The 25,108-nt window shown below is 41.4% G+C and overlaps 1 long non-coding RNA gene across 1 annotated transcript in view; it reads left to right on the forward strand.

Annotated features, from left to right (window-relative positions):
- The first annotated feature begins 2,352 nt into the window (after positions 1 to 2,352).
- Positions 2,353 to 25,108, forward strand: part of LOC119877862 — a 98,716-nt gene continuing 75,960 nt past the window's right edge. The window contains exon 1 of the long non-coding RNA XR_005384149.1: positions 2,353 to 2,483. This is a non-coding gene — a long non-coding RNA (uncharacterized LOC119877862). The remainder of the gene's footprint in view (positions 2,484 to 25,108) is intronic.

Genomic DNA, 25,108 nt, shown 5'->3' on the forward strand with positions numbered 1-25,108 from the left:
TCCCCTGCACAACCAAATGCTTAGGGAGGGCTGCTTTACCCTTTTAACAGTAACAGGCGGGGAAGCTCCCTGGTGCTTACTCGAGTCTTTCCCAAACCTGCAAGAGTGAGAAGGCGCTGTTTCCTCCCTGCCCCTCAGAACCACACTGGGAAATGGTTTTGTCTCTGTGCCCAGGAGTACCTGTTCTTAAATCAAAGGATCAATGAATCTCATACGTGAGCATCCAGTTAGTAATCCAAGCACCAGTCTGCTCTGTCCGCGACACTCAATAAAACATGGTGCAGGTGAGTGGTTGGTGAAGGTGACATTCTGGGTGAAGCTGGGGTCCTTGGCTGAAAACCTTAAAGCTTGAAAAGCATGGTTGGGTGGAGCTTTGAAGAAAAAACTTACGAGCTGTTGTTTAGTTTTTTGGAATAACACTTCATGCTGGCAAAAAGCTGTCCAGTTTGATTTTCTTCAGCAATTATTCTTTGAAATGTACAAAATGCTCTCGAATGTACTACCTTATTTTTTTTTAAGATTTTACCTATGTATTCATGAGAGACAGAGAGAGGGAGAGACAGAGACAGAGACAGAGACAGAAGCAGAGACACAGGCAGAGGGAGAAGCAGGGTCCATGCAGGGAGCCCGACGCGGGACTCGATCCTGGGTCTCCAGGATCACTCTCTGGACCGAAGGCAAGCGCCAAACCGCTGAGCCACCCAGGGACCCCCGTACTACCTTATTCTTTACATTCTTTCCAAAGCTTCCAAAAGTTTTTCCTTTCTTCCGACTTTGACTCCTGACTTAAAAAAAAAAAAAAAAATTTGCACATTCAGAGGAATAGCCAGTCTGTCTGTAAATTGAGTTCATAAAATGGAAAGCTCCTCATTGCATAACTTGGGGTTTTCTGAAGTCTCCTTCTGCTGAAAAATTAGCAAGACGAAAAGGGGAAGATGAAAGCATTATTTTCCTTCTTCATGTTTCACTGGTATTTTCCAAATCCTTGCACTGTTGCTTCTGTTTATTCGGGTCTGTATCGAGTCAGGGTTTTGGATTAATTCTGTTCAGTGACGCTCCATGTTTTCCTGTCTTGCTTTGAGTTAAATCATTGCAGCCCGAACAGAGGAGAACATGAGGCCAGGGATCAAGAGAACTGTGCTCAGGCCATTTAGTATCTTCCTATTTGGCCTTCCTCGGCTATAACACGAGACTAACCCAAGGCCCCACATTGCCTCGCTCACAGGTAGTGTGTGGTTGGTGGGAGAGCACATGTGAAGCATTTTCAAAGGATGGACCTTTATACATCACACAAGATTTCATTATCTAGGACAGTAAGGAATTGAAGCCCACTGGCAGAGAACAGGCTACGGCTACTATCCTCTGGGAAACTGTTAGTTAACTTCTAAGCCAGAAAACTCGCAGAGCTCATCCATGCAGTTTTTGGTTAAAATGTCAAGTTCCATGCTTCTTATCACTTTATTCAAAAGCAGCTCTCTTGAGAAATAGTTGGCATGATTCAAATTATTGGAACTGTATTGCCTTAGACATCCACCCCTGGGCATTGTCAGAAGCAAGTGTAAGGAGAGCATAAAGGAGAGTCCGCTTACATTTGCTCCTCTCCTGGAATATTTTCTCTGTGCAAGTTTTCTGATTTCATTGTGTTTGCAAAAGGGTAGTGATTACTCAGTGACTGAAAAAAAAATATATATATAGAGAGAGATATATATATAGAGAGAAATGAAATCTCACCATTTGTAAAGACATGGAAGGAACTAGAGGGAACTAGAGGGTATTACACTAAGCAAAATAAGTCAATCAGAGAAAGACAATGATCATATAATTTCATTTACATGTGGAATCTAAGAAGCAAAACAGAGGAAAGGAGGGGAAGATAAAATAAAATGAAATCAAAGAGGGAGCCAAACCTCTTTGTCTCAATTGAGACTCTCAATTCTAGGAAATGCGCTGAGAGTTGCTAGAGGGGAGGAGGATGGGAGGATGGGAGGATGGGGTAATTGGGTGATAGGCATTAAGGAGGGCACCTGACGTGATGAGCACTGGGTGTTATATGCAACTGAGGAATCACTGAACTCTACTCCGAAACTAACAATACACTATATGTTAATTCATTAAATTTAAATAAAATAAAATAAAATAAATTTTTTAAAGGGGGTAGTGAGACAGCCAGATGCTTCTGGTGGGAATTTCTGTAGACGTTGCTGCAATCAGACCCACGGTGCCTAAAGATACCTTTGGACACAGTTCTTGTCTATGTGCAAATTGTAGCTGCTAACACGGGGCAGAGAGACTGCGTGGGGATCTGCAGGTTGGTTTCCACCTTCCTGGCATTCCTAACCTGGGAGTCTGCGGTTCGGGGTGGATGCTTTCTTTTGTCCTTATTTGCCTGCCTCTCACCTGCTTTACCAGCCAGCTGGCATTGCCCCCGCCTCGCCTGCCTGCTGTTGACTGGACCTGGGGATGTGTTTGGCTTTTCACAAATTGTAAGTAATTATTAACTCTGTGGGGTCAGTTATCGTTTTATGTTCATAACATTGCAGGGGGCTTTGAGATGCCGCGGGTTGATAAGACCTTCGGAGGCAGTTCTCCTGGGGGCTCCCGGGAACCGGCGGATGGGGCCATGGCCCCACACTGGGACTGACCCAGTTTCTGGAGGAGGAAGCGCTTTGCACTGGAAGGCAGGGAGAGCCCTCTGTCCCCAGTCTGGCTTCCTGATCTCATGCCAGGAGCCTCAAGCAGCTAAAATCCTTTAGGCGACAAGGTTTGGGTTTCACTTGGAGCTGTCCTGTTTGGTGAAAGCAAGCAGCCCGTTCGCGTACATTTTGGACCGTTCCTCTGCACCGCCCGAGGGCACCCTGCCACCTGTTGTGCCACCTGCTTGGTGTGGACAGCTGGGAGAAGAATGATTCTAGAAAGGCTCCCACAGTCCCTCGGCTGAGGCCATATATTGAGAGTTCTCTTGGGGCAGATACCTTGTGGGCTCTGGGAGACAGGGAGAGGGTTTAGAGGGCCAAAAGGAGAGGGAGCTGTGGACAGCTGCCCCATGCTTGCCCTCGAGTAGTGAGAGCTCCAGCACAGGGACAGCACCTGTGCCCACAGAGGTCATGCTTCACCTCCCTGACTTGTCGCACGCAAGTCTGGGAGACACAAATAAGACTGAACTCTTTCCTAGAGTCTCCATGCCCCCAGTGAACACACCCACAGACATCCCTGTATAGTTGGTTGTAACTCATTCGGAATTTCTAAGCATTCTGTGTTGATTGATATGAAAGCCAGTGTGCCAGTGATAAACACTAGTGGGAAACTGGTTCACCCTTTCCTGTAGCCGAGGCTCCACACTTGGTTCATCTCTTGACCCTTCTGGCCAGCTCTCCACCCTCTCTCTGTAGTGGCTCAGGGATCTTTTGAGCAGTCCCCACCCCTAATCAAAGCCTGCTCATAGGAATAAAGCCTAAATCGAATCCACTCACACTAAAAAAACCAATATGTTACCTCTTCCAATAATATTGGCATGATTATTATCCTTTTTTTTTTTTTTTAAGATTCCACTTATTTGTTCATGAGAAACACAGAGAGAGAGGCAGAGACACAGGCAGAGAGAGAAACAGACTCCCCAACGGGGAGCCTGATGAGGGACTCGATCCCAGAACCCTCGGATCATGCCTGGAGCTGAAGGCAGATGCTCAACCACTGAGCCACCCAGGTGCCCCTGCATGAATATTATCCATATGGGGAGAAAGAAGTTTCAGTCAAAGGAAAACATATCTAATTGTAAGGTTTTGAGAGAAGTGGAACAAGCATGTATTGAGTGTCTACTATGTCCCTGGTATGCTGTGCACATGATCCAGTTGAATCTGTAAAACAACTCATGAAGGAGGCAGTTTTATACTCACTTCCTCAAAGAGTAAAATGAGAGTAATGTCTCTAAAGGTACATCATGGTTTCAAGCTGAAATGGCTTCTGGACTTCATTGTTAGACCCCTGGCTCATCAGAATCCAGGATTACATGGAAGTATCTCTGAGCTGCTACCAGAAAACGGGAAACTGAGTAAGTGAGAAGAGAGAATCGAGGCGTTTCTCCTTGGCTTTGGCCAGAGCAGTGTCACTTGTGTACGTTTTAAATAATGAATTTCAGGAAAGTTTCTGCATTAGGAGTTCAACTAGAAAATAAGTTTAAAATATCTTCGGCAAAGAGGAATTTTTTGAAGTCATTTAAGCAAGGATATACAGGGCTATATTCATTTTTTAAACTGTCACCCTGGCACTGTGTGGAGAATGGATCGAGCCTAGAACCCGTTGTGCAGAGGGCCCAAACTAAGGCTTATGAAGTTAGAAGTTTGTGAAGACAAGAGAACAGATGCGAGAGATGCTGGGGAGATCAGCCTTCCAGCCCTGGTGACTCCAGGCCTGGTCTTTGGACCAGCAGCCTCAGCACCACTAGGGAGACTGTGAGAAATGCAAATGCCCAGCCTCCTCCCCACCCCTACCAGCCACGAGAGCAGAATTTGCATTTTGACCAGATCCCCAAGGGATCCCTATCTTCCTCCCACTTGAAATGTCAGAAGCATTGCTTTAGCAATGCCTCAGCTCTGTTTGCCTGGCAAAGGGGAATGAGGAAACACTACATGATGACTTTGACCTTCTGCTCGGTCATCCTGAAATAGGTGGCCTGTTGGAAGAGCACTTTGCCTCAGCAGCTCAGTTATGGCAAGGCCTTTCTGGTGCCAAGGCATCTATCCAAGTGAGCTGGCAAGTAATTGCACTGGCTAAGGACCTAGTTGCTCTCTTACTATATTCTCCCTTTCTCTGTGGGTACAGATTTCTTCAAGCATCTAGGACCATCTCCCTGGATCTGGGGTGTCCTACTGAATTGGTCCGTGGTAAACCTTTTCTGCCTAGATTATTCTTTTTTTTTTTTTTTAAGATTTTATTTATTTTTTCATGAGAGACAGAGAGAGAGAGAGAGAAAGAGGCAGAGACACAGGCAGAGGGAGAAGCAGGCTCCATGCAGGGAGTCCGACGTGGGACTTGATCCCTAGGACTCTAGGATCACGCTCCTGGGCCAAAGGCAGGCGCTAAACCGCTGCGCCACCCAGGAATCCCTGCCTAGATTATTCTTGACTTTCTTTTATTCTCTCCCAACATTTTCTTATCTAATGGTTTATTCTCTCCGGGCTCACTGATGTAAACTAAAATGCTGATGGCAAGGTATCGTCCTTCTTCAAAGAAATATTTCAGTGTTCACCGAACCTTAATTCACTGCCATTAGAGATAAGACTATTTCAAGCGTGGAGTTAATGAGGTAACATTTGGAGGCATGGGGGTCTTTAAGATCTGCTAAATGAGACGGCACCATGTCCTGTTGCTCCTCCACACATACCTTGTGCTCCTGAAATTCTTGATCTCAAGGGACTGTGTTCATTCCTATGTGGAATGCGATTCTCCAGCTCTCCTGCTGCCTCCAGCCTGAGGTAGGTACCCCCACCTGTGTGGTCCCCTTGGGCATACCTCCATTGGGGCGTGCTATCACACTACAGCTTGTTGATTTACATGTCCCCCCCTTGATTCTGTGTCTTTTCATCTTTACACCCTCAAAGCATAGCAGAGTGCCTGGCTCACACCGGAGGCACAATAAATATTTGTTAAATGAGTCAATGAAAGAATGTGTGACTGTGGATGAGGCTGGTTTTGGGTGTAGGATGGATTTGGGGAGTCAGAACGGTAGTGCATTCAGCAGTTTGGGATCAGAATTCATGAACTTCTTGATTTATGCTGAGATTAGGAGCTACTCTGTATTCTCAAATGAGATTTTGAGTATCTCCGAATTACTCTTAATATCCTAATGGGCTTATCTGGTGAACAATAATCTAGAACATTCCTCCTGACCTTAACTTTTCAGGCAAGCATTGAAACCTGCTGCTCAGTTATTTTTCCCTAAGAAACTTGAATACCTCTGACTGCAAAGTGGGTTTGGTCACTTATTTTACTTTTATGGGTGTTTTATTCTTAGTTGCAGAGGTATTTTTAGTATGCTTTTACTCATTGAACACTTAGAGCCCAAGGAACAATAGACTTGCATAAGTTGACTCTGGCCAACTCTATTTGTGAGGGAATTCCTGGCCTTAAGAAGTGATGGACTCCTACCCAGTCTAGCCACCTCAAACGAATTCCAGGACAATACAAGGAATGTCAAGAATAGCAGAGCAGGAAAATACTTCTGTTGCAGCTTCAGACTTGAGGGATGCATTCCTCCCCACCTCAACTTAATAATCTCCCTACAGAAGGAGGAAACATAGATCCCTGGGAACAAAGAATGATGGAGTATGTGGGTACACGAATGGATACATGTGCATTTTGTTGTCACTATTGTAATCAATGATCCTCTGTTGTTGAAAACAGAGATTATAATATTATCCTGATTGACAAGCAAGCTTTGTGATTTATCTTCTAGTGTTCTCTACTAATGATCCTCTGAATATAGTCTACTCATTGCTTTTTCCTTGCCTTTCATTCTTTATCCTAATACCTCTGAAATGTAGTTCTCGTTCTGCATGCTCCCTACCCCCATGGTGGCCATTTCTTCTTTATTTCAAGGCTCCATTCTCCCATAGCTCTGCTCAATGTCACACAGTTCTATGTGGTAGCACATTGGTCTTTTCTGGTCACTACTGCATGTATATTACATAAGAACATTGAAAGTATCTTTGAAAACAAGCCCCCCCCCCCTACAAAAAAAGAAAAAGAAAACAAGCCCCAAGCTTATTTTCAGCCCTCTTTTCCCCATGACGTGGTAATAACACTGGGCTTATTACAAATCACAGATGCGCCACCCATATGAATCAAGACCATTTTCTTGTCCTCTAGCAGAAGGATGGTGGCTGGCTTCTCTTCCAACATTGGAGAGAAATGCCTTAAATTCATGCTCTGATCATCCGAGTTAGATAGCATGCACATGGTTAAGACTGAGATGAATTGGAGCTCCTGGAAATGATGCTTGTCGGGAAGAGAGAAGCACCAAAGGCCTCCTTTGCCTCTTTTCAACATTTCTTAAAGCCAATCCCAACTTTAGTTACACTACTTCTAAATTAAGATACTTCACCAGATTTCCTCTTGTGTCTGCCATAGTTTTGCCAATCCCCACAACAATATTATTTCAACTGTAACAGAATTTTTGACTAGGTTGAAAATTGACCTACGGAAGGCAAAGTATACCTGAAATGATTAATATTTTTTCAAGTTTCTATGTTGCATGTCTTGGGTTAAAATGCAAGAAACTAACTTTCGACACAAAAATAGGTGTCTAACCCTGGCGTGATCATGAGAAAGCAACAACTTTTCACTGTGTGAACCATTTATATGTCCTATGAATAGCCAAAAAAAAAAAAGAAAAAGAAAAAACAAGGAAGAAAAAGAAACAAAAAATGAAACATCATATCTAAATCAAAACTGTACTAATCAGATCTTAGTGACAATGAAAGATTTTTCTTTTTTAACATCTCTGGAATGGGCACAAACATAATATAGGGGCGAACTGCATTGGAAGTCCCACATTGCAGGGGCACCTGGGTGGAACATTTGGTCAAACATCTGACTCTTGATTTTGGCTCCTCACGGCATGATCTCAGGGTGATGAGATATATCCTGGGAGTTGGGCTCCAGACTCAGTGGGGAGTCTGCTTGTGATTCTCTCTCTCCCTCTGCCTCAGCCCTTGCCCTCTCTCATGAGCATATGCACTCTCTGTCTTGCAAAAAATGTCCCATATTGCAGAGAATATTTCAACCTCTAATTCAGTTATTTTTCCTTTCCTTTTCTTTTTTCTTTCTTTCTTTTTCTTCTTCTCCTTCTCCTTCTCCTTGGGGGGTGGTATGTGTGTGTTTTGTTTTTTGCTGTCTGGAAGGTGAAAAATCATATAGTTCAGTGACATAAAGTCTGAAAAATTTATTGGAGAAGTTCCTAGAAGAAAAGTCCTGCTAGCTTCTATGTTCCCTGTTTTGCTCCCATGAGAACACTGTGTACCCTCCAGAGCCTAGGGGGGTCTAATGAGGCTATATTTTTTCCATATCCACAGTCAGCTACTTAGGGGCCTAAGAGGTAGAGCACATGTTCCTACTCTTTTTAAGAGGGATCAGACCAGATCTTGTTATTGCCCCTTCAGTTCTGCTACTCTGCCTCCAGTAATGCTCAGGATTTGGTAGTTTAGGGGAAAAGAACGCCACTTATGCCCCTGGACAGGTATGACATAATTGTTGTCCGTGGCATGCCAGGATTTTATCAATTCCAGCCTGTGATCGGTTCCTGCCCTGAAGAATGTGTTCTGATTGTGTCTACCACTGCTGGCACATCTACAAATAAGATAAAAACACAGTTGTTAATCATCTGGCACCTTTTAAAAAGACATGATTATCCTGCTGTCTAGCTTTTGGTGTTGTTAAGGTCTGACATGCAATTGTGAGACGTGCTAGTGCTTTCCTCTATTGGCTCCAAATCAGGGATGATCAAATGTTTCAGACCAGAGCTCAGCCAGATCCTGAGCTGCAAAGGCTCCTCTTACCTGGCCAGAAAGTGGTAACCCCTTCCTCCCCCAGTTTCTCCAGGTTTATCCCAATTGTCTCTATCATACTTCTTCTCAAGGGCACATGTATAAATAAATTAAATGCATCAAGAAGATAACAAGTGTGTGTAAAACAGTCTCAACTTAGGTAGTAGTGAGCCTTATTGATTCAAGATATCTTAGGCCAGAGAATGGAATGGGATTATCCACCTTTTTCTTTCCGTTTCTCACATTCCAAAGGTTAGTTTGGTGCTGCCCAAATGCCAGACAGAGAGCGTGCCCAACACCAACTAGAACAGCAAGTTGAAACCATCATTTTCTCCCTCAGATAGTCACCCAATCCCAAATGTCCCATTTGTGTGACTAACACCAGTACCCTCGGTGTGACCTTGAACACCTGACTTTCTTTACTTGCTGAAGGCGTGGGGCATCTCTTGCTCATGATCACCACTGCTGACCACCCACAACAAGGCTCACATCTGGATTGTGAAAGCAGCTCCTACTCTGTGTACCTGCATTCAGCCTTTCTCTCTGCCCTACCCCTCCTCTGTGTCTTCCAGAACAAGCTTCCACAAGTGCTGTTGGCAGTGCCATCTGGTGATTCAATAAAAAGTTCAGCCAATTGCCTTAGATCTCTGACAACTGACTATTTTAAGTTCTTCTTTCTCTCTTATTTCTCCTCAACACTGCCTGTTTCTAGCTCAGATAATGGGCTTGTTCTTCGCTTCACAGAACTGGCTAGATATTTGCCCTGAAGGCTTCGTTCAAATCTTTCCACTAGTCAGAGCTTCTCTCTTCCCCTAATCTCCTTGCCCTCCTCAAGACCCGAGTTTCAGCTCCAGAAGATCACTGTCATTAACCAGTAGACCATTCTGATGACCTCTTCATTTTGCTTCCTTGTCCCCTCGAAGGTTTTAGGTGATTGACGTTAGAGTCAATAGCAAACCATTTTGACCTGATGATATTTTGTTTCATAATTACTCACGAGGCACTCCTAGTACATTTGGAGTGTACCTTGACCAAACTGTCCCCAACTCAACTACGTCATAGAAAACTTTTTGAAGTCAGGAACATGTTTGTCTCCTCTTGTCTTTATGTAAGCCACCCCCTCAACAAAGACATGTATCTATTCAGCATGCCTTCAGCAAATGTCCATAGATGTATAAGGACTGCAGGCACAGGAGTGAGGAAGACAGACCCAGTCCTTGGCCTTAAAAGCCAGTGGGCGTATAGAGCTAATATTCTGGGACATAAAAGGAAAATGAGGCACATAATTTCCAAAGGAATAAAAAAAGCAAGTGTGATAGTTTCATGAAAAGTGGCAAGGGGGATGGGAAAGTCACATCTAATGATTTATTTCATGATACAACAATGCAGGTAGAGAATAACATGGCAGGTCATGAACACAGCCCATCTGTCAGATTCTGCAGACCTTCTATGTCCTCTCAAAATAGTAGGACCAGTCTTCTATAGAATACCTAGGAGTAGGAGTTTTCTATATCTTGGTCTGGTAATGGCTACACAGGTGTATACATATATAAAAATCCATCAAGCTGTGCACATATTATAATTCGATTAAAAAGGTCCTGTGTGTCTGTGTATGATAAGGGAAAATTGTAAGAAGAAAAGCAAAGTAAAAATTTGGCTGTCGGCATGACCTCTTACTCCCATAAAACTCCCCCCAGATCAGTCCTGCCTAGATCCCTAGGACCTAGGTTGGAGATACTTTTGTGGCCATAAAGTGCAGAGCCATCTGAATGGATTCTTGTTGCATCTCATGTGAATCTTGAGGGGAGCAAGTGATTCTTAGATACTGGAGGATTAGTAATGAGCCTGAATATCAGTGCAGTGTTTCTGAATTCTGGAAGCACATAAGCACCACCAGAGCATTCTTAAAGAGACATCAGTGCATGGACCCCACCCTCTGAGATTCTGATTCAATTGATCTTGGGTGGGGTCCTGTACCACTATTTTTTAAAAGGTACCGTTTTTAATGTGCAGCAAGAATTCATAATCCCTAGTGAATCCCATGCCCTCTTTATAGAGTTAAGGAAATGAGATTTCACAAAGTTTAAGTGATTTGCCTCAGGCAGTGCTTCTGGGTACACGTTCTCAATTATTGGGGGAGCATGTGGAGTGTATCCATGCCTGGGAAGAGCCACTGTTTCAAGGTTACAAAAGCCTAAGTGGTCAGAGCCAGGAATCCAATCCAAGTGTTTTGATTCTTAACCTCTAGTTTGTTCCACTTCATCTCCCCCAAATGGAGACATCATTATTGGCAAGAGCTTTTGAAATAAAAATTGTAGCTATTGCTTTAATCTAAATGGGAACTCATTAGAGCAACCCCACTGACTGGAAACATTAGAAGGAATCTAGGAGGGTGGAATTTACTTTTTAAAATTCTTGATGTGAATAAACAATATCAATGGCTCTCCCAGGTCTTATTTCTTATTTCCCTCCTCACCAGCCTACCTCCAGCCCCCGTTAATCCATCTGACATAACACTCCGTGTGGCATCACTCGGCACACTTCCACATTATAATATAATAATTCAAGAAACCAGAAAAATGAGGGGAATGTTGGTTAGAAAAAGACTAATGAAGAAGCTGATGTCCATTGAAGCAACTATTTGAGAAAGAGCATTAATGAGGTCTTTCCAAGTTAGCTTAAAACTTTCAGCAGTACATGAGCTGCCCAACTAAAATGACTTCAAGACTCTACAATGGTAACTGGAAATCTACAAGCAGTTATTTAAGACATTGACTACAAGGTCTGTTCCTAACAGCCCACAGAAAATTCATTAGTGAGACCACCATTTAGAAGCAAATATGAAGGACTTTCTCAGAAATCCATCATCCAGATGAGTTGAAAGTAGCTCATCTCCCTACAGTTTTTTTTTATCAGTGCTTTCCTTTGAGGTAATCAAGGCAATTTCTGCATTCACTTGTGATGACTGCTCTTCTCTCCATTTTATCACTTTCATCTGGATAGTTATGTACGTTTTTGTGGGATGATCATTATGTTTTTTAACAAGAGTACACAGTACATTTAAACAGGAAAGAGAGATACATCTATCAGACTCTGTGTCAATGTGGTTGGATAAGTGCATGTAGATGAGAGATTGGTTTAGATCAGATCTAACTTTTTTTCAGGGTTGGTAAATGTAGAAAATAAATTATAGTGGAATTCTGATGCTGAGTAGTACTGAATACAGCTGTGGTCTGACATGGAGAAGGACAACATGGGGAATTTTTCTTCAGATGGTTTCATCTTTCCTCCCCCCCCCTTTTATTTGCTGTTTTAAAAAAATTTTTAATTCCAGTGAAGTTAGCATACCGTATTATGCTAGTTTCAGGTGTACAATGTAGGGATTCAACAACTCTGTACATTACTCAGTGCTCATCATGGAAAGTGTCCTCTTAAACCCCTTCACCTATTTCACTCATCCCCCATCTACCTCCCCTCTGGTAACCACCAATTTGTTCTCTCTTAAAGAATCTGTTTTGTGGTTTATCTCCCCCCCCTTTTTTTGTTTTATTTCTTAAATTCCACATATAAGTGAAATCATACAGTATTTGTCTTTCTCTGACTGACTTATTTCACTTAGCATTATATTCTCTAGCCTCATCCATGTTGTGGCAAGTAGTAAACTTTCATTCTTTTCTTTTTTTAAAAGATTTTTAAAAAAAATTTATTTGAGAGAGAAAGAGAGAAACAGACTCTGCCCTGAGTGTGGAGCCTGACTTGAGGCTTGATCCTACGACCCTGAGGTCATGATTTGAGCTGAAACCAAGAGTCAGATGCTTTAACTGAGCCACCTAGGTGCCTCAAGATTTCATTCCTTTTTAAAACTGAGTAATATTCGACTTTAAATATGTGTATACCGGCTCTTCTTTATTCATCTATCAGTGGACATTTGGGCAACTTCAATAATCTGGCTATTGTAAATAATGCCGCAGTACACATAGGGGTGCATGTATCATTTCAAATTTGCATTTTCATATTTTTGGGGTAAATACTCAGTAGTGGAATTCCTGGATCATATGGTAGTTCTATTTTTAAATTTTTAGGGAATCTCCATATTGTTTTCCAGCGAATGAGTGGCTGTACCAGTTTGCATTCCCACCAATGGTGCGTGAGGGTTTTCTTTTCTCCACATCCTTACCAACACCTGTTGTCATCTTTTCTTTCTGACTTAGAGGAAGAGTTGTTTTATAGATATTCAATAAATGTTTGGTCATCTATTTATTCATTTTTCCAACCAGCATTATAATGTTGCCAACTGTTTAACAACCCCTGCTAGGTGTTAGAGTATGCCTGTGAATAAAATATAGTGCATGACCATAAAGTTTTTGTGGATGCCTTATTCAATGAATGAATACAGGGAAGAAAGCAAAAAAAATAGTGCTGCGGGTGGCACCTAGGGGGCTCAGTTAAGACTTGATTTTGGCTCAAATCGTGATTTCAGGGTTGTGAGATCAAGCGCTGCATTGGGCTCCACACTCCGCACGGAGTCTGATTGAGATTCCCTCTTTCCCTCTGCCTCAGCCCTTTCCCCCGCTCTTTCTCTCTAAACAAACAAACAAACAAACAAACAAACAAACAAACAGATAAATTAATAAATCTTTTTACAATGCAACAAAAAAAAAGGCTAGGGGAATAACAATACTAGAACAGTGTTGAGAAAGCACAGTTTTGAGTCAGGCAGATGCTGGTTTAAATCTAAAAGTCACTTCTTACCATCTTTGTGACTAAAGTCAAGAATTTAGAGTAACAGAAGCATTTGGTAAAGAATACTTATGTTGGTTGGGGTCCCTTGAGAACCAAAAGGCAAAACAAGACCTTCAATAGATTTATTGAAGAAAACACCTGTGAAGGATAAAGGAGGAAGAGGGAGTATGCAGGAAGGCTCCTCGGACTATGATGTAGGTCTGATTCCTGGGAAGCAGAAAAGGAAGGTAGGAGGATTGGATAGGGAGAATCTGAGATTCCAGTGCCATTGCAAGACAGTTTTGGCTGAGTTGATGGGAATCTCTGAACCAAAGTCATCCATTGGAGAAAATTTGCATCTCACAAGAATGGCATCTATGCTTAGCCATTGGGCAAGAGCCATTTACCTGAAGTGTGGCTTCTGAGAATGTGGTCATGGATCCAAAGGGTAGTAGTTGGTGTTGTCACTCACTTATGCCCCACCACAGCAGGACATCTAAGCATCCATGACCACTGCAATGCTTTTGACTTGGAAAATAAAAAGGGATATTCAACTGACATTTGCTTAAACCAGGAGTTGAAAAGCCTTTTCAATAGAAGAGTAGACAATAAATCTTATAAACTTTGTGGGCCATACAACTCTGCTATAAGATGAGAGATGCCATAGACATTATGTTAATATGTAGTATTCCAATAAAACTTTATTTATAAAAACAGGCAGGAAGACAAAATTGGCCTGCAGAGCATGGTTTGCAGATACCTGGCTTATGTGGATAAGGTAATATTTCCTCATATGGTGTTCAGAGATAAGATTGCAGGTGATGCTTCAGTGACTCAACATGATATTAGACTTTTCTGTCTTTTGCTCTTTCATTCTCAGTATTATTTTAAGGCTACCAGCTGTTTTTCTTTTTTCTAAATTTGCGGTAAGCAAAATTTTATTTCAAAATTGTATTTTGCTGTAGAGTTCTTAAAATATAGAACATCATGTAGGTATTCTTTAATATTTTAACATATATTTTAAAATAGCTTTTGATAATTACATTGTTTTAATTATTAGCTTAGTTTAATTTATTTTTATTTTTTATGTCTTTTTTAAAATTTAATTTTATTTTTTTACTGGAGTTCAATTTGCCAACATATAGCATAATACCCAGTGCTCATCCCACCAAGTGCCCCCCTCAGTGCCCATTACCCGATTTTCAACAGAAATCTTTTCAGTATTTTTAAAGATAGCAATGACTTCTCTGATGCCTATCCCTTATATAAGGTGAAAAAATGATTTTTCCTAAATCTCCAAACATCAGTTAATTCATTAATTAATCATATATTTATTGAGCAGTTATTTCAGATCAGATATTATCAGTTCTCTCACAGTTAACAAAACAGAACAAATCTTTGTCCAAATGAAGCTGACATACTAGGAGGGTGAAGGAGATGACAGAGACTCACTGTGGGTACTGTATTGAGATTTTGCTGAAGGAGGGGTCAAGATAGAAGCATGGAGTCCCATTAGAAAGCTTGAGAGCAAGAGCTACTGGTGATTTGGAGCAGAATGGCAGCAGTCGAGGTAAGGAGAAGCATAGATTGCACAATCTGAGGATTGACTGGATATGGACTGAGTATGACAAGAAGAGGAGGCAATGATGACTATGCCTGAGAGGATTGCATACTGGAGACACAGGGGTTGGCATTGACTTAGATGGCAAAGATAGGCAGTGAGCAGATACACTGGGAAGGCTGAGAGGACAAATTGGATTTGTCAGACCGAGAGTCCTATTGACATCCTGGCCAAGGATGCTGAGCTGGCAGTTGGAAACATAAGTTTGCATTTAGACTTGAAGTCCACACTGTAGATGTAACTTTGGGAGTCTTTCGCATATGCTTACATATCATCACCTGGATGATAGACAGATTACTTTGTCATATAGACAGACTACTCCTAGCTGCAGAGAAGGTAGAGAAGTATATGTTCACCTTTTCCATCTTCCACAGAGAAAGGCAGCCAGAGATAAAAGGATTGATCCTTCAACTAGCAACATCTGGACTCATGTCTCTTTAGTTCTTCCTATGCAAAACAGGGATAATAAAATTTACTTTACATGATTATGCTGAAGATTCACCTGAGGTCAGCGATAGAAAGCTCCAGGCATACATAATATGTCCTTTAAATATACAAGTTCCCCTTGCTTCCCTTCAAGTGATCTGAGATGTTATGGTAAGTTGTTAACTCAGTCTATAATACTTATTTTTGGACTTCCTCATTTAATAAACCAGTGACACTGCTATTTTTACTTTCACTGCTGTGGCAGAAGAAAGGAATTTTTTCTTCCCTGCCCCCCAGAGCCACATACTTTTGAGAGTTGGATTGGTTAAGCTGGCTCTCTTCCTCTCAATGACTCTTCATTCTCATTTCTAAGGGGGTGCTGTTTTCACTTTTACACTTCAGTTCCTGTGAGTAGTAATGGGCAAAGAATTTATAAATTCTTAGTAATGATTAACCATTGCAAGATAGAGACAACTCTCCCCCAACCTGAGACTTCACTGGAGAATATGTGGGAAGAACACTCACAAAGTACAAAGAAGTCCAAGGCAACATGAAGGGTGTCTCACTGAAGGCCAGGTGGAGGCTACTTGGCGGAATGAAGTCAGAGCAAATCCAGTGGCTGTCAGAGGAAAATAACTCTAGAGACATTATTCTCCACTTCCACATCTGGCAAAAAACTATGTAGTGGCATTCTGAAGTCTCTTCTCAGCCTGATCCGTTTGTTTTATATTTACTTTACACCCTTTTCTCTCTCACAGTGCAAAGATGAGACAAAATGTTTGTTCATGCTTATGCCTATAGAGGATGGCCATAAAGTTTTGACTCTTAGATAATATCATTTTATCATTTATTGTATTGTGATAACAATAAATCTTTTCTAATGTGTTTGTCTGCTTTTCCTGACTTTGTGGCCACCATGTGTGTGTGTGTGTGTGTGTGTGTGTGTGTGTGTTTGTGTGTGTGCGCACATGCTCATGCATGTATGTATGAGTTAGCTAGGGCTGCCATAATACAAAACTACAGAGTGGGTGGCTTGTACAACAGAAGATTATTTTTCCACAATTCTTCAAGGCTAGAAGTCTGAGATCAAGCTATCAGCAGGGTTGGTCTTTTCTTAGAGCTCTCTCTTTGGCTTACGGATGGCTGTCTTCTCTGTGTTCTCGCATAGTCTTTCCTCTGAGGGGTTGTTTACGTCCTAATCTCTTCTATAAGAACATCAACCATATTGTATTAGGACCCACCTTTATGGTTTCATTTTAACTTAATCATCTCCTTAAGGATACTCTCTTGGGGTACCTGGGTGGCTTAGTCAGCTAAGCATCTGCTTTCAACTCAGGTGATGATCCTGGAGTCTCGGGGAGGAGTCCCACATCTGGCTCCCTGCTCAGTAGGGAGTCTGCTTCTCTTTCTGCCCCTCACCCCACTTGTGCTCTCTGTCTCTCTGTCTCTCTCAAATAAATAAATAAAATCCTAAAATAAATAAATAAATAAAGATACTTTTTCCAAATATGGGCATATTCTGAGGTACTGAGGGTTAGGACTTCAATATATGAGTCTTGGAGTGACACAATTCAGCCCATAACAGTATGTATCTATACATAAATATAAAATATTATATATGTATAAATACATACACAAAGTATTATATGTAATGTATTATATTTATACTTCTTATGCAGATACATATATCTGTACATATGAGTTATACACACAGGATTCTGAGATATTATCCAATTTGTGCTTGAAACTTCCTCCTATCTATGGAAATACCAGTCCCCTGACTGCCTGGGGGCAGCTTCCCCCTGTAACTGTCGATGTCTGCCAAACGCTTGTTGTCCAGATTAGTTAATCTTTGTAAGATGCTCTGAAGGGCAAGCTACCTTAACCTCCTAACCTCACCATGCCTGTTAAGTGGAAGGGAGGCACCCTACTCCTGGGACAACTTCACCTGTGGAGTCTATGAGCAGGGTCTCAAAACAAAAAGGCCTCCTGGATGGGGGTTAAAGGGAATGGGAGTGGGGAGGACTCCGTGCTTTTGTTTCCCTAAAATTCCTTTAGCAGCAGGCAGGAAAAGTGACCACAGCAGGGTAGGCTTCTGTTTAGGCTGAGGAAGCAGGGAGCCAGCCAAAGACCAGGAAAAGACCCATGCTTCTGGGTTAAAGATAAACTAAAAAGGTATTTTAAGAGCTAGCTGTTGGTCCAGTGGGAACAATAGATAAGTTAAAGGCCTGGGGATTAAGCCAATTTCATCTCTGAGTAATTTTTTTAGGAAACTATAAATGACATAAAGATTGGCAACAATTGTTCACTTGAAAAGAGATTTTTCAAGAATCTTGACTTTTCCCTTGATATATGGTCAAAATGGGCAGAAGCCACTTAGCTTTCCCTGTAGCTCATACTTTATTCCTTTGGGGTGACTTTTCTACTTGTCAGTTACAGATTGGTCAATTTTATTTTCAATCATGTGTAGGCGCTAATTTGTCCAAGTTCTTTGCTACTCAAAGCAACAAGTCTGGACCAGTTAAATCCACATATCCTGGGAGGTTTGCAAAAAATAGAGTCTCAGTGCCGCCCGTCCATCCTCACTGCCCCAGACCTGCCAAATCATAATCTGCATTTTAAGAAGATCCCCTGGTGATCCCTATTCATATTCAAGTTTGAGAAGCAGTAGTCTAAGGGCTTAACATCCTATTTGTGACCTTTTCTGGAAGGTAGAGGCCACATACAAACGTATAATACTCTATTAGGAACCATTTCTTATTATATGTGATCTTGAGTAGTCAATAAACAAACACAAGTGCTTTGATGATTGATAGGTCTAGCTTCATCCTGCTTTTCAGTCTGTACATTGGTGGCTTTATTATTTGTCTAATTGCACCATTTTTCTGCTGTGTTATCTTGGGTCACTTACTTGACCTTCTATGACTGACTCAGTTTCTCTTCTGTAAGATGAGATTTAAAATAGTATTTATCTCATAATATTCCTGTAGGCTTTAAATGAATTAATACCTGGGAAGCACTCATATTGACATATTGTGTCTGGCATATGGTAAGAGCCCAATAAATGTTAGCTAAAAATACAATACAGCAGGACTTCTAAAAATACTTACACTGTTAAAATCTTCCCAGGTGCAAATTGCTATGATACATATATATTTTTAAAGATTTTATTTATTCATGAGAGACAGAGAGAGAGAGAGAGAGAGGCAGAGACACAGGCAGTGAGAGAAGCAGGCTCCATGCAGGGAGCAAGATGTGGGAGGGACTCGATCCCTGGTCTCCAGGATCACACCCTGGGCCGAAGGCAGGCACTAAACCTCTGAGCTACCCAGGGATCCCCATGATATTTTTTAAATGTGCTATCTGGTTTCTTCCTGTGCATTTGCTACCTTTCTTGTAGTTCTTTCGGTTTCTTGAGGGAAAAGTAAATGATGGTTACCATCTTCCTATAAAACCATATAGCACAGTGCTCAGCATACAGAAGATTCTTAGCTTTGCAAAATTATCTTTGTTCATGTGCATAACCATTTTGACAGTGAAAACTGATTTGACTTGTTTAATGTTTTTTCACTGCAGCAATGATTAAATTGGCTATAGTTCACACATTCATTCATTCCCTCATTTGACAATCAAGGTTTCAGCACTTACTATGTTCTAGATTTGGTCCTAGATGCTAAAGATGCAGCAGGAACAAATAGTTTGAAAATCCTTTGAGGAGTTTTCCCTCAAGAGATGCAGAGAAATTAGGTGTTCATGAAGGGAGTTGAGAGGTGGGTCAAGGGAAATTAAAAATATGGAGGATATTACCACATGTGCATATACTCATGGCAATCGAGATAAAAATGATGAGAGGGTTGGGGGGAGGCAGTTCTCTCCTTGGGATAATGAGAGGGTGAGATCTAATGCATCAGTATTGCAATTGGCCCTGGTTGGCAGCAGCGACAGCTTCACCATAGAGAAAGGAGAGAAAGGAGAATATATGGATGAGCACAACTGCCAGCAGTTGGGTAGATGTGACAGCGGGAGAATGACGAATTTCTCATCTAATTGCTACTTAAAAAAATTGAAATAGGAAACAAGGTAGATATCAGCTCAGGAAGCTGAATAAAGGGGAGAGATTGGAGGTTTCAGGAGAGAGAATGTGGGAAGTAGTCATCAAAGAGAGCGGGAGAGAAGACGGGGTCTGCACACACAGAACACCTGCCCAACTATGGAAAGGTCCATTGCCCATTATGGTCGTGAGTTTAAGGAGAGACTGGGTAGCACATTGGAGTGTTTTTCTTTGGTCCCTTTTAGCTACCTGGGTGCAGGTGTGGAATAGGCCAAGAATTGTACCTCAACCAGGTTGTACTCATGGTTTGGTGCCACGTGCAAATAGCCACTGGAAAGACTAGATATGCCAGTTCCTTAGGGATCTCACACAACAAGTATACTGGGTATGAATTATTTGCATAATAATAACTCATTTACTCCCAAAGAATATGTTATTCCCCCTGGTATTGTGCTGTTTGCGTTAGGTTTTTATATTTTTATTTTCAATGACTTTCATTTCTGGAGAAATGACATACTCACATATTCTTTCACTCATGCAATAATTCCTTGATCACTTAGACCCCAAGTTCACCTATGCCTTCTTATGACCCTTAAAAATGGCGACTTTATTTAGTGCCTACACCCTAGAATGGGCAACCCCAGCTGGAAATCTGTTTGCTTTGCTGACTCAATAGTTTGCCGAACAGCCTGAAAGCCTTAAAGCAGCTATTTTGGGGATTTTTGGTATCTCCTCTATGTCAGGATCTTGCTTTTTTTGTATATTCAGAATAGAAACTTTTTGTTCCTCCCACAAGGTTGAGAAAGGCGGTAAAGATAGATTTGTGTCACCCAAATTTCCTTTTTTGTCCCTTCCTCCACTGTGTTGGCTTACATTATTACCCAACTTCCATGACTGTCCTTTACCTGAAACAGCAGTGTTCCAGAGAGCTCTTAAAATCTTACGCCCCAACAAAGAGGAAATGAATGGGCTTCATGCTTTGTAAATCTTTTGCAACCTCCTGTGGTGAGTGCAGGGGTTGCTCTGTATATTCTCAATTCTCTCTGGTTTCTGGGCCACCCTTGGGCAATGGGAAGCTGACTGTGCTCTGGTCGCTAAATTGTCCTTGACTTGGGGGTTGCGGTTTGCTCTCTAACGTAAGCATTGTTGGCTGCATATTTCTTACCATGCACAGGTGCAAGAAGTACCCAGGGGGCTTCCCCATAGCTCTGGATCATACATATCTTTCCCTTGATCACATTCTGTACCCTCTTCACACCTCCCCTCCCTCCAGTCTTCCCTGATAATGCCAGGGTAGGGACATTCTGTTCCAAACTCATTAGTCAAGAATGTTACCAGACTGCCCTGAAGAGGGTTTTCTCTGGTGTGGGCTCTCTGCAGTGGTGCAGAAAATCTGAAAATCATGCTGTCTTTATACTGAGTTCAACTCAGGATTACATTTCCTCCCCAGTGCCCAGGCACTAAAGATATGGTCTTTTAAGACTCCAACAAATTTATAAAGATGTCCAAATTAATAGTTACCCAGCATATGGAAGTGTTCAATGAGTCCCTGGAATAGTCATCCTCTAACTCATTCTTCCAAATGGTTCAGTGTTTGGCTTCATCTTGCTAGGGAGAGTAGCCCTTCTAATGCACGAAGTCAGAAGAGGGTAACATTTGTGCCTGCCTGCAGCCACTTTTTGGGACTCTCTGGGAAAGCTAGAGAGCCAAGCATTTGAGTCACGAATATTTATCGAGCGCCTTCTATGTGTGTCAGGTGCTGTACTTTACAAAGTGATTCCCAAATTTTGCTGCATTTCAGAATCCCCTGGGGAGCTTAAAAATAATACTGATGCTCTTGTTACAACCTATATAAAATAAATCTCCAGGGAGGGGATCAAGGTAACAGAATTTTTTAAAGCTCCTAGCAGATTTTTGGGGTGCCTGGGTGGCTTAGTTGGTTAAGTGTCTGCCTTTAGCTCAGGTCATGATTCTAGGGTTCTGGGATCCAGCCCCAAGTCTTGTTCCTTGCTCAGTAGGGAGTTGGCTTCTCCCTCTCCCTCTGGCCTTTCCCCTACTCAGGCTTGTTCTTTCTTTTTTTCTTTCTCTCAAGTAAAGAAAAGGAAAAAGAAAAGAAGAAAAAAGCTCCTAGGAGATTCCAATGTGCAATTGAGGTTGGAACCAGTGTTTTTTGACAGTGCTCTTCAACTTTAATGTGAAAGTGAATCCCCTGGACACTTTGTTAAAAATGCAAATTTTGATTCACTAGGTCTAGGGTGGAGCTCAGGGCTCTACATTTTCTTAGAGTTCCCAGGGAGCTGCTGGTCTTCAGACCACACTTTGAGTAAGAAAAAATAGTTTCTTTATCCCTTAATGTGTCAAGCTTTCCTGTCCTTGAGGTTTCACACAAGCTCTTCCTTTTTCTCTGAAATCACCTCCCTGGAAATCCCCAGAAAAGATGCGTTCTCATCCTTTGGTCCTTCAGGTTTCCTGACAACCCAATAGAGAGTAATCTCTACCTTATTTGTGCACACCCCCTCCCCCCCATAAATTATCCTCAATGTCAGCACATGTCTAACACAAAGAAAGCAGCTGGTAAATGCTTGTTGAATGAATGACCACAGGGAAGCCTATTCAGTTTCACCTATTTTTCTATTTCAGGTGAGACAAGAAGCAGAAGTAAGAATAGACCAGAGTTTTCCATGAGAAAGAAGAGAGTATCTTTAAGTATGCCTTATCTGGCTCTTGTTTTCTAAAATGAACTTTGACTGAAAAATTATGGGCAAGCTCAAGAAACTCAGACCTCCTTCCTAAAAGCAGAGCTTGAGGAGAGTCTACGGCACCTAGGGAATTCATTCCATGCCTCCAAAAGGCTGAATCATCAGTTTGACTGTATTATCTTTTCAGGTCATTGCAGCTCACTAAGATATCATCAAGGTGAATAATCAACAGAGAAATGCCATAAACATCTCAGACATTGAAATGACCTTGAGGTTGGTTCATTACTAACCTGAGACCATATCAGAGGCCTTAACTCACCACAGGCAGCACTTCATCCTTGCCAAATCTGGGACTTCAGATGGCAAGTACACCAATAATCTTGTTTAACTCCTCATTTTAAATTTAAATCATGAAAACCAGAAAGTTACATTGATTTCTCATGGAGGTACAGAGGTCTCAATACCAAGGCTATGGGTACTCCAAGTAAAGGACCATGGAGAGCCAAACTACAGTTATTTGATGAGATTAAGAGATAGAAAATCTATCCAGTCTCACAAAATGGGGGGAGAAGGATATTATCACCTCCTTACTCTTAGAGAACTAGGGCATGAAAGAACTAATTGATCACCTAAAGTCATTCAGCAATGGGATAGAAGAATAGGACCAGATCATCTCTCTTCCCAGTGGAAGCCTGTGTACTCAGTGACGCAATTTCCCTCTTCCTAAATTCATTACAAGGGATTTGTGTATTATGTTTCCTTAATTTTTCTGAATGGGACATTAGAGGATCTCAAGTCTATTTCAGGCATATAGATTCTAAGGATAATGAATTTTTGTATTTGCCTTAAGTATTTATTTAGTTTTTCATTTTGAAAAACTTGACTGCTACCATTGACCTTTTGCTTAGTGTTAAGAATGCCCATGGGCTGTGTATGCTGGCGAGTGTTTGTTAGTGACGCTACCTTTTCCACATTATAGAACAATAAACAGGGAAATGGCTAGTAGATGTTGGAGTAGTATTTAGGGACAGGACACATACCATCTAGGAGTCTGGTGATACTGCCTGAATCAGTGCCGCAGTATTATTTATACGATCCCCATGCAGAAAAGGAAACTTTTGGTAAGATTGCCCATCTCGCTCACATTTCCAAGGTCTAAAAGTCTCTAAAATGCCCAAAGCTGAGATATTCTGTGTGATTACAGCCTTTAGAGATCTCTATAGCAAGAATACAAATCAGGAAGAGTACATGTATTCCAAGACACGTTTCTCTGTCCTTCAGCCATTCAGCTCTAAAGCCCAGGAGAAAAGAATGAAATTCATTCTGCTGTGGGCTCCAAGGTAATCTTTGAAGAACAGGAGTTTGATCAGCATGAAACATGTTACATTGCTAAAATAGCTGAAGAAGCTGCCTTGAGAGATTATAGAAGTCATAGGATCTCAGCACTGGATACCAACTGGATGGGTCTCACCTAATGCGAGCCTCCTTACAGAAAATCCTCCAGGCCTCATGAAGAGTGAAGGGTTCAGAACTTTGGGGAAGGTCATTCTTTGTTGGTTCTAATTTTAAAACCGGTCTTCCTTATTTTAAGCCTATGTCTGTATCATTCTAAGTTCTACACAGAGTTTTCACCTCTAAAGCAATATACTATATAAGATCAATTCTTTTTCTAGCCATTTCACACTCTTTATAGAAATAGTTTTGCTTATAAGTTTAAAAATGAAAGACTCCAACAATAATCCTGTGAGCATTTATTTATTTATTTTTAAAAGATTTTTATTTATTTATGAGAGAGAGAGAGAGAGAGAAAGAGAGGCAGAGACACAGGCAGAGGGAGAAGCAGGCTCCATGCAAGGAGCCTGACGTGGGACTCGATCCTGGGACTCCTGGATCAGGTGCTGGGCTGAAGGCGGCACTAAACCACTGAGCCACCCAGGCTGCCCTCCTGTGAACATTTAAACAAAGATATTAAGACCTGTCTTAATTATTGTTCTCTTCTACGCTTGAATGTAAATGATTGATTTTTATATATGGTTCTAGATCTACTTACGCTAGATGCTCTTCATGCATTCATTTATTCACCAGACAATCATGTATTTATACAATGCTCTGTGTATTTTATGAAATATACAGAGTGCAGGAGGACTATTACTTTCCTTGCACCTTCAATAAAGTAGGCTCAATGTGTGCTTGCTCCTCATTAGCATCTTTGTCACAAAATTGTGATCTGCTTTTAGCTAAGTCCATCTCCTTTTGTCTGTGACTGGGAAGATATTTGTCAAAAGATTCATATTAAAATAGTCTTGAGAGAGTGGAACTACACTAAATAGTAACTATTTTAAAAAGATAAATAACTACAAGGAAACATAGACAAGAAACTAGAGTCTAAAAGAGGTAGTGGATTGTCTAGTAGGTGGTAACTTTTCCTTCACTAGAGTTTCTTCAGATATTGTTGAGGGACGTCTTGCCACTAACAGCGAGAATTACAGAATTTGATTTAATTACTGCAGTCTGATTTCAGCTGTCTCTGTGTCTTTAGACTTCCCCACTTTTGTTTTCAACTATTTGGTTTTGTTTTTAATGAGTGTAGAGAATAAGCCCTCTCTCTGCTGCACTGCTAAATAAACTGTTCATTCTTTGCCCCATGGAGCCATTCATGTACGAGCCAGGCAGAGATTGTGTCATTTACTCAATCCCAGACATGGCTCACATGAATTTAATATTACTATTCTCTAATAGTTTTATAGTTTTAGCTCTTTACACTTAGATGTTTGACCCACTTTGAGTTAGTTTTTGTATATGGTGTAAGGCAAGTGTCTAACTTTATTCTGTATGTGGATGTCCAGTTTTCCCAACATACATTGATGAAGAGATCATCCTCTCCCTGTTGAATAATCTTGGCACCATTGTCAAAAATCATTTGACTCTGTATTCCAGTGTTTACTTCTAGGCTTTCTACTTGATTCCATTGCTTTAAGTGCCCAACTTTATGCCACCATCACATTCTTTTGATTAACCTTTGTGGTTAAGTCTTGAATTCAGGAGTGTG

This window comes from Canis lupus, chromosome 35, assembly GCF_011100685.1.
Source record: "Canis lupus familiaris isolate Mischka breed German Shepherd chromosome 35, alternate assembly UU_Cfam_GSD_1.0, whole genome shotgun sequence".
In the NCBI taxonomy this organism is placed as follows: Eukaryota; Metazoa; Chordata; class Mammalia; order Carnivora; family Canidae; genus Canis; species Canis lupus.